This window comes from Ranitomeya imitator, chromosome 5, assembly GCF_032444005.1.
Source record: "Ranitomeya imitator isolate aRanImi1 chromosome 5, aRanImi1.pri, whole genome shotgun sequence".
NCBI lineage: Eukaryota > Metazoa > Chordata > Amphibia > Anura > Dendrobatidae > Ranitomeya > Ranitomeya imitator.
In genome coordinates this window covers 492660801-492671009 of record NC_091286.1, presented here as the reverse complement: position 1 = coordinate 492671009, position 10209 = coordinate 492660801, and the positions used below count along the sequence as shown (strand labels likewise).

At 38.7% G+C, this 10209-nt stretch overlaps 1 long non-coding RNA gene across 1 annotated transcript; it reads left to right on the top strand.

Annotated features, from left to right (window-relative positions):
* Window positions 1-6033: 6033 nt before the first annotated feature.
* Window positions 6034-6637, top strand: LOC138680833 (uncharacterized). Its single transcript, XR_011321798.1, has 3 exons — window positions 6034-6099; window positions 6303-6399; window positions 6477-6637. It is a non-coding gene; the product is annotated as an uncharacterized lncRNA (long non-coding RNA).
* The last annotated feature ends 3572 nt before the right edge of the window (window positions 6638-10209 follow it).

Genomic DNA, 10209 nt, shown 5'->3' with positions numbered 1-10209 from the left:
CATATCTTGGGAATGAGTCACATTTGTTTAAAATAAAGGTGACACTTTATCACAATTTTTATATATTTGATCTTTAAACATTTGCAAAGGGCAGGCACTTATACTATGGTGAAAGCAATACTGTACACTATTTCCATGATGTAGACACCCCTCAGAAATGAATTCAACAACTCATCATCAACTTTATTTTTGCCAAGTCTGACTTTGATTTCCCATGAGTGTTTTTTAAGTGCAGGCTGAAGTACTCGCAAGCATCTTTCATGCTAAATTTCTTGGAACTACAGATATTGATTTTCATCGTTGTTTGCCTTCAAGGATATTTTTGAACGTCTGTCTTTGACAAACAAAGACTGCAAATTATTGCAATTCCTATTACTGTTTTCAACTTACAGTTCGAAACACACAGTATCATGAATATGCATTACGCAGTGGAAGCGAAAACAGTAAAAGGTAGATAGGAATCACTCATCTGAGCCGAAAAATAGATTTAAAATTTCCAACTAGTTCAGAATCTCTCTTAAAATTATTGAAATGTCTTTCATGAATGTAACAATCAGCGTTGTTTCATTCCAGTTTATTACATTTATTCATAAACACAAACTTCTCTGATTAAAGTCGTCCATAGGTGATATAAAGGTCGGACAATCTACTGTATGATGACTTCTTTACTACTTTTTAGAAGTTTATGATTGCGTTTACATTGAAGGCTACTTTGCCACAATAAAAGTTCACTAAGCAATTATACTGACTTTATACCTTGGACTTTTCATCTTTAGGTTTTCCGCCAACATCCTCAGAAAAGATAATTCTGACATTTGCTCAGTATTACAAGGAAAATCCTTCAAGCAGTTAGTTGCTTTCCAAATGTGAGCAGAGGGCTCCATATTTACTCAGTTTCCTTTATCACTATGTCAATCACAGTACAATTTACTTTAAAATAACTGTACATAGATCTACGATACAGTACATAGACTACTTTCGGTTTACTCAATGCAACTTTACTGAAAAAGAAGAAATATTATTAAATATGGCATCAGCTCTTTGCAAGAGATATTTCCCTTGAAGGGAACTTATCAGCAGTATTGTGCACAGTAACCTACAGACAGTGTCAGGTCGACGCCATTATACTGATTACAATGATACCTTGGTTATGAAATCCATCTTGTGTTTGTTGTTTAATCTCTATTTTCAGTTTTGATTTAATAATATGCTCGTGCTCCGAGGCGGCCAGTGGGGGGGGGGCTTCATGTGGGGCTCTGATTAGATATTCATAATGAACACTGCTGACAGGTCATTGATCCCTCAGTGATCTGACCCATATTTTACATAATGAATATTATATTTACACATTGGAAAACAAAAAAACCCTTCTGCAGTCAGGCGCTGCTGGGAAAATGTATAATCTCAATTGGAGTTATCACTGGTGAGTGTTTGGAGTTACCAGTACTGTATATATTGAGATCTTCCACCAGGCAGTTATTGTATGGGGGGTGATATTAGTGTAAATTCTGTCGGTTTTATTAATAATCAGTAAGGCGATATTGTTCTCTCACTATCTGGTGGTAATTTATGGTCATGGTGTGGTTGTATTTGTCTTTTGCATGTGGTAATATTGGTGTATTGGTCTTTGTAAAGTGGGTTTGTCTCAATAGAAGAATTGGGGTTTTATTCAGATACTATGTGCTAGTAATACAGTATATGGTTATATTGTGACAGCATTATTTATTTCTTGTATATGGCACTATTGGTATATTGGTCTCAGCATAAGAAGTTTTGCTCAGTAACAGAGTAACTCCATGGTTGTGTTCATACACCATGGAGTGATGGCATTATTTAATTATTTTGTTTTTATGTGTTATTATATTGGTCTTGGTATAGTGGACTTTGTTCAGGAATAGTTTGGGGGTAATATTTGTCATTTGGTATCTATATAGCTGTATTATTTAGAAATATTACTTGGAATATTTTCTCATTGCTGAGTTTAAATATCAGATTTATATATTGTACTTGTAATGTTTTTATGGTCTGGCTGTGAGCGCCGGGCAGCCGGAAAGCAGAGCGGTGACGTCACCGCTCTGCTTTCCGGCCGCTGTGCTCACAGCCAGACCAGAGAAGCAGAGCGCCGGGGACAGACAGCGGTAGGTAAGTATGTAGCGTTTTTTTTTTACTTTAACGATGGTAACCAGGGTAAACATCGGGTTACTAAGCGCGGCCCTGCGCTTAGTTACCCGATGTTTACCCTGGTTACCAGCGAAGACATCGCTGAATCGGTGTCACACATGCCGATTCAGCGATGTCTACGGGGAGTCCAGCGACCAAATAAAGTTCTGGACTTTCTTCCCCGACCAGCGACAGCACAGCAGGTGCCTGATCGCTGCTGCCTGTCACACTGGACGATATCGCTAGCGAGGACGCTGCAACGTCACGGATCACTAGCGATATCGTCTAGTGTGACGGTACCTTTAGACACCGTGTAGCCTCTCACTTAGCCAAATTAGTTCTCATGCTTCGCACTGACGAGGGTCAACAGCCCGAAACACCGTGTCTGCGAATTGAGATATTGATTTGGCTTTCATCCTAAGCCATATTGCAAGACTCGTTAAAGGGTTGATTGTGACTCGTAGGATCGCTACTTCCAATAGGTCGCGCTATAGAGATCAAGTCCTCTTTTTCTCTGAAGATGTAATTTGCATATAACTTTAGCCACTCATTTTGCTTTAAAAACAATCCATATTCTCTGAAAAAAAAATATCAGGATGGATATCTGCATGCTAATGATAAAACTAATCTGCACTTTTATCCTTTTCATCCTAGAGGCAATTTTATTGAGACATTACATGCATTAACATAGAAGGATATTAGGTCTACACCAGAAGAATGCACCTTTCTAAAGAGAAAGCAACTTACTAAATGCATGCAGTGCACGTTGGGGATTTCTTTCTCTGTGGCGATCCTGAAGCTTGTACTATTGTTATGTGTAGGAGGAGCCTTGTTTTGCCATATACTTATAATATGATACCTGTATATGTGCTTGGTTACCTATGTACTGTTTTGTCGAACTCTGTACTTTCTTTTGTCTCTTTTATGATATATGTCAACAATAAGTAAAGAATTTTTGTAGCTTCAGAAACTGTTTTCTTCTCTTTTCTCAATTATATGTGGAGTTGCTGTTTACTTTTCACATGTACTTATGACTAATTTATCATTGTAATTGTGCACCTGGTGAATTTATTTGGTTTAATAGAGAAAAAAGAGCTTGAATCCATCCCACTGTGTATGTAAAGGTACCGTCACTGCAGCGTCGCTGTGTGGTCGCTGGAGAGCTGTCACACAGACAGCTCTCCAGCGACCAACGATGCCGAAGTCCCTGGGTAACCAGGGTAAACATCGGGTTACTAAGCGCAGGGCCGCGCTTAGTAACCCGATGTTTACCCTGGTTACCAGTGTAAATGTAAAAAAAAAACAAACACTACATACTTACATTCCGGTGTCTGTCGCGTCCCCCGGTGTTCTCCTTCCCTGCACTGTAAGCGCCGGCCATAAAGCAGAGCGGTGACGTCACCGCTGTGCTCTGCTTTACAGCCAGCCGGCACTGACACAGTGCAGGGAAGCAGAACGGGGACGCGACAGACACTGGAATGTAAGTATGTAGTGGTTGTTTTTTTACATTTACACTGGTAACCAGGGTAAATATCGGGTTACTAAGCGTGGCCCTGCGCTTAGTAACCCGATGTTTACCCTGGTTACCAGGGAAGACATCACTGAATCGGCATCACACACGCCGATTCAGCGATGTCTGCGGGAGATCCAGCGACAAAATAAAGTTCTGGCCTTTCTGCTCCAACCAACGATGTCACAGCAGGATCCAGATCGCTGCTGCGTGTCAAACACAACGATATCGCTATCCAGGACGCTGCAACGTCACGGATCGCTATCGATATCGTTGTTAAGTTGGTCAGTGTGAAGGTACCTTTAGATAATAATCAGATGATTTTCAATCGCCAGCTCAGTTTTAATTTCAAGTTAGAGGTAGAGCCTCCAAGGAGCAAAACTGGTAACCAATGCAAGATACAAGTCAAATAATGTCCAAAAATCGTGAAATTTGTAGTGTTGACACATTGTACAGCATATTTTGAAAAGTTACTTGTAAATATAGTTACCCTGTATTTCTAACACTTACTATATTTTTATTGTCAGATAAAAGAAAATGACTGGACCCAAAGAAAATGCTTCATTCTTCTGAAGAAAACACCAATATACTCAGATTCAGCTGTCGAACATTGCTTTGCTCTAGTTCATTTTCTTCATCCTGACAAGCTGTTTAATTTTAATATGCAAAGTAGAAATTGGATTCAGTTTGCTTTTCAGGCTAAATCTTTTGTAAACTTATTTGGTATTCAGTAGATTCTTATAAAGTAAGTTTGATGTATCCTTGCTTTCAGATGATGACATAAAGTAATATGCACCATACAAGGACTTTGAATTAATTTTAATAGATGACTAAAGATGAATGATTGCTTTGTGGATTATACTTTAAATTATATTCCATATTTTCGAATACATTTTAAATCGAAAAATGTTTAAAATAATGTAGGAAGATGACTTTGTACATAGCCTTTCACAGCCTTCTATTGCTTGAATTATTTTCCCAAAGTTTTTATTTTCGATTTTTAAGGAGCCATTTTTATTTAGGAGTTTACCATGTATCAAAATTGACACATTTGTAATACCGTGCTGACTGAGTACACGTTGGCCTTGGTGGGATGGCTTTTACACTTTTTATAAATCCAAAACAGTGTTTACTAAGTACACTATGTTATTTATATGCACAATTGCTTTTTACTTACTTATGACATATATTTGTTCATTTTGTTTCTATCTCAGGTTTTAACTCTCGGACCATGGAAAAATGCAGCTAATGAAAGAATGGCCTGAAAGAAAAAACAAGGCCAGATGTAGTCATTGACTGAATAGACTATAGACTTGAGTCTGAAGAAACAGTGTTCTATATCTAAGCAGTCAATCAATGCCACCCATAATAAATAAAGTAATGGCGAGAATCGCACTATTCTATAGACTCTGGAATCTTTTTGTATCTTGCTGAATAGATTTGCCGAGGTGTCCTAGTTGCTTTCATGCAGCGAAACAAAGGATACTGAGCAATGTATACAGTTCAATAGCCAAGTGAAATAAAAACTAAAATAAATCAATGATAATTCAATAAGATTTCAAGAAAAATTACAAATAAATTGATATTATGTTTGAAGTTAAAAAAAAGTGTGATCTTCACCAATCAGGATCTTTTATCATGAGTATGCTAGGTAAATTATAATGTGAACTGGGGACAGGGAGAGCAAGATGATCGGAGAGATACAATTTTAAGTATAATTTGAAATAGTTGAACTTTATTATTATTATTATTATTTATTTTTTATAGCGCCATTAATTCCATGGCACTTTTACATGTGAGGAAGGGTTAGCTAATTGGTCCATGTACATGGACAATCTGCTAACCTAGATGTATTCTGTAATGTGAACTATGGAACTGAATAACTCATTGGCATTACCAATGTAGTCTAGTAGTTCTAAAATGATAAATTTTTAATCAAAAAGTTGTGCTACAATTTTTAACAATAGACACAAGCAATGAAATAACAATCTAAGTTTTTCTGTAAAGGAAAGATATTTCTGAGAATGAATCCTTTTAGAACATTTTTAAAAGCCTGGAGTAGGTGCACATGAAGAGCTTGTGTCTATAAGATCACATATATGTAATTTAACCCTTGTCAGGCTGCATAATTTTACAACCTTAACAGGCTGCATAGGTACAATTGTACCTTCACATATACCTCCACTGTGGGAAGACTTTACTTGGTTTCAGAAACTAAAGTTCATTCAGCTACAAATGTTATGCTGATATCTATTGTTCAGTGTTGTTACTGGTCACTTATGTTGCTGTCAATTAAGTTAATTCAAACTGGGAGTGGCTTCTACTTGTCTTCCTGCCTCCCTCCTCTCATTAGCCATTTTGCTGTTCATCTCATTGCTGTGAGCACACATTTCTAGGCTTGTGAAGTCTTCAATTTCTTGGAAACGAAGGTAGGAAAGTCTCACAGCATCTAACAGCCAGTTATACCTTTATTCTCATTATGTGGGGACAGAACAGTCAAATTGTCTTTCAGCCTGGACTTGGCTTACATATATTTTGTATGAAACTTATCACTATAGGTATAATTTTTATACGAAAAATGGATAATAATTAGTATCTACATATTGTTTTACGATGTTTTATTTATATTCAGCACAAAATACGAAGCCAAAATTCATCTAGCAAGTCATCATGAGTGATAGTAATGCTGGATCTAGTTTCCGCCATAATCCAAGAAAACGTGTTTGCAGGTTAGTATAATTTTGTGAAAAGCCAATAATGTAGTATTTCGGAAAATTATTTATTTTACATTTTTTCATATTTACAGATTTACGTCTGACGAAATAATGCGAATGCTAGAAGAATCTGATTCTGAGCATGAGGATGAACCATATCTTCCATCTGATGATGAAAACTATGTACCACAAGTGGATGTTACTGAAGAAGATTCAGACATTGAACAAGAAATGGTCATAGAGCATGAAAATGAATACGAATCAGACGAAAGTGTTGAGGATGATTCTGTGCCTCAAAGTGCAGGCGACATTTGGACTGCTAAGGATGAAACTCAATGGTGCAGTAATCCACTGCCAAATGCACAAACAAAATCTCGTAATGTCCTACGACAAAGAGGTGGCCCTGCAGCAATCAGCAACCTATATACAGCAAAAGAGCTATTCAAGTCCATCATGACTCCCGAGATGTGTGACATCATATTACGGGAAACGAATCGAAAGGCCAAGAGAGTTTGTGATGCTTACAACAACGAACTGGTACAACGTTTTCCTGATTCTTCCAAACGGCCACCACAAAAAACATTCAAGCAATTTACTGAAACTGAACTTCATGCATTTTTGGGCATACTGATTGCTGCTGGTGTGCACAGAGCCAACAAAGAGAATCTGGAGGAAATGTGGAATGTTGCTGCTCTGCCTCTTATACGTGCAGCCATGTCTCGTGACCGCTTCAAGATGATACTCAGATTTATCAGGTTTGACAACGAAAATACACGTGCAGAACGTGTGCAAACAGATAAAGCTGCACCAATACGGGACATCTGGACAATGCTGAACAGTAATCTGGAGAGAGCCTACAAGCCATATCATTGTATCACCGTCGACGAGCAATTATTTCCATTTAGAGGTCATACTAAATTTACCCAGTATATACCTTCAAAACCAGCTAAATATGGCATAAAGATTTTCTGGGCTTGTGACTCATCAAATGCCTACCCTTTACAAGGTCAGCTCTACACTGGGAAACCAACTGATGGTCCTCGACAAGTAAACATTGGAGAACGAACAGTATTGGACCTAGTGAGCTCGTATAAAGGCTCTGGAAGAAATGTCACCACCGATAACTTCTTTACAACCATGGAACTAGCTAAGGTATTGAACTCCTGGAACATGACACTAGTTGGTACAGTGAGAAAAAACAAAAGGTTCCTACCTAACAACATGCAGCCTGCCAAAGAAAGGCCTGTATACTCGACAAATTTTGCCTACAATCATGATGCAACAGTCTGTTCATATGTACCAAAGAAGAACAAATCAGTCGTGCTTCTATCATCTATGCACATGACGGGAGAAGTTGAAGAGACACTAGCAGCCAAGCCAGAGATAATAAAATACTACAACATAACAAAAGGTGGCGTTGATGTTATGGATAAAATGTTGGGAGAGTACACTGTGAAACGACGAACATCACGTTGGACTTTGGCATTTTTCTACAATATGATTGATGTCAGTGGGTTAGCATCCTACATCATCTACAGAGAACACAATCCAAGCTTCAGGGCAAAGGATCAACGAAGAAAGTTCCTGAAAGATCTCGCAAATCAGCTGTGTATGATTGCAATTGAAGATCGTAGTACAAACAAAATGATAATGAGAAACCATTTTCTTCGAGGTGCAGTAGAAATGGTGCTTGGACGATGCATTGTGGTAGCATCGCAGCCAGCAGCTGGCCCCAAAATACCTCATGGTAGTCGTGGACCCTCCCCTGTTGTTGGTAGTTGCTATGTCTGCAGAGACCTGAGGCGAAAACAACGCAAGACTAGAAAGTCTTGTGTGGTTTGTGTGAAACCCATTTGCGATGAACACTCTGTAGCAAAGCCAACATGCATTACTTGCAAAGAAAATCAATAAAAAAAAGTTTCTTACATTTTCTTTTATAATGTAAATGAACAGTTTTTTACTTGTTTATAATAGTTAAATAGCATTATCATTAAAAAAAAATTTATGCTTTTTCCCTTGCATTATCTTCATTCAAAATATATGAGGTACATTTGTACCTATGCAGCTTGTTATGGATGCAAAAAGATCTCGACCCCTTATCTCGGAAGCGGGTGGAGATATTTTATTGAAATTTGGCCAATATATTCTGGACCAAAAATGTAGAGATGTCACGAAATTTCAGCCCTCTACGTCTTTTCAAAAAAAAGTTATTGCAATTTTAAAACGGAATAGTTACAATTGTACCTATTCAGCCGGATAAGGGTTAAAGAAAGAACGACCCCAAGAAAAGCTTAATCAAAAAAATTAAGGCCGGCGTCACACTCAGCGTAGGGAATTACGGTCCGTTTTTTACGGCCGTAATACGCAGAAAAAATCCAGAAATCATGATCCGTATGTAATCCGTATGACATCTGTAATGCGATTTTTCTACGCAGCCTGACAAAATGGACATTTAACGGTTTTGGAGCCTGAAATTAATTTAAATCAGCATTAACAACCCTATTTAAGGCCTCTACAACAGGTGGCACCCTCCCATATGGCCATTTTGTTGTTGTGCATCTGGTGGTGTGTTGTGGTAACATTTGCACCATGTCCGACCTACTGCACTTCACCCCAACTCAGCAGGTTTTGTTTAACTGGGTCTTGTCACGTCGGTTTGGCCAGCCATACCCTGTGATTGTAGATCCGCGAGGGAGGAGAAGAAGATTGTGGGTGCATCCTCTTTTAACCCAACGCCTCACTAAAGGCCATTTTCAGAGGCTTTATACAGCTCAGCGTGCACATCCTGATAAGTTTCACCTATACTGTCGAATGGCAATAGCAACATTTGATATCTTGTTGGAGACAGTACGTCCAGGACTCATGTATCAGGACACCAGGATGCGAAAAAGCTTATCCGCAGAGGAGCGTCTTCTCCTTACCTTATGGTATGTATTGAACATCCTCACATACTGTATATTGATGATGTTTTTTTTCAGGGTTGCTTGCTAGCAGCTATTTTTAAATATATGTGTTACTTAGGACAAAACCACAATAAAAATATGTATTTTTAATGTTCTACTTATGTACCCTAGGTACATATCGATTAATTTCATTGATATTCCTATATTTTTTAGTAAACAACATACTTGCGCTTTTTCATGTTTTGTCTAAACTATTGTAACCTAACTAATATGATTTGTTGTGTCCTTTCAGCTTCCCGTCAATTGGATTGTCTTATGTGGGACTACACCTGGAGTTTCTCAATGGTCGCTCCATGATATCTGGCATTGTGCACTCAACATGTATGGGCGAAACTACATGAACTTGTCATGCCTGAGCCAAAAATGGCTGATTGGCTCAAAATAGCTCGTGGGTCCAATGACACCTGTGACTTCCCACACTGCATTGGAGCCCTGGATGAGAAACATATCTGAGTGCGTAAGCCGCCAAACTCTGGCTCCCAATTCTACAATTATAAGCAGTTTTTCTCTGTAGTTCTGTTAGCTGTAGTTGACAGTAACTACAGGTTTATAATTGTAGACATTGGGGCCAATGGGCGAACAGGAGACTCAAGGATGTTCAATTCATCCATTATGGGTCGGCGGCTACGTGAAAACCAGTTAGACCTCCCACCACTACAACAACTCCCAGGCTCCAATGCTGAAGCAGTGCCATATGTTCTTGTGGGAGATGAGGCCTTCCAATTGACAAGGAATGTCATGAGGCCTTATCCCAGGCGCAACCTGGATCACCGGCAGCGTGTTTTTAATTTGATGTTTTACAGGGCGCGTAGACTGCTGGAGTGTGCCTTTGGGATTCTGTGTGCCAAATGGCGTCTCATCC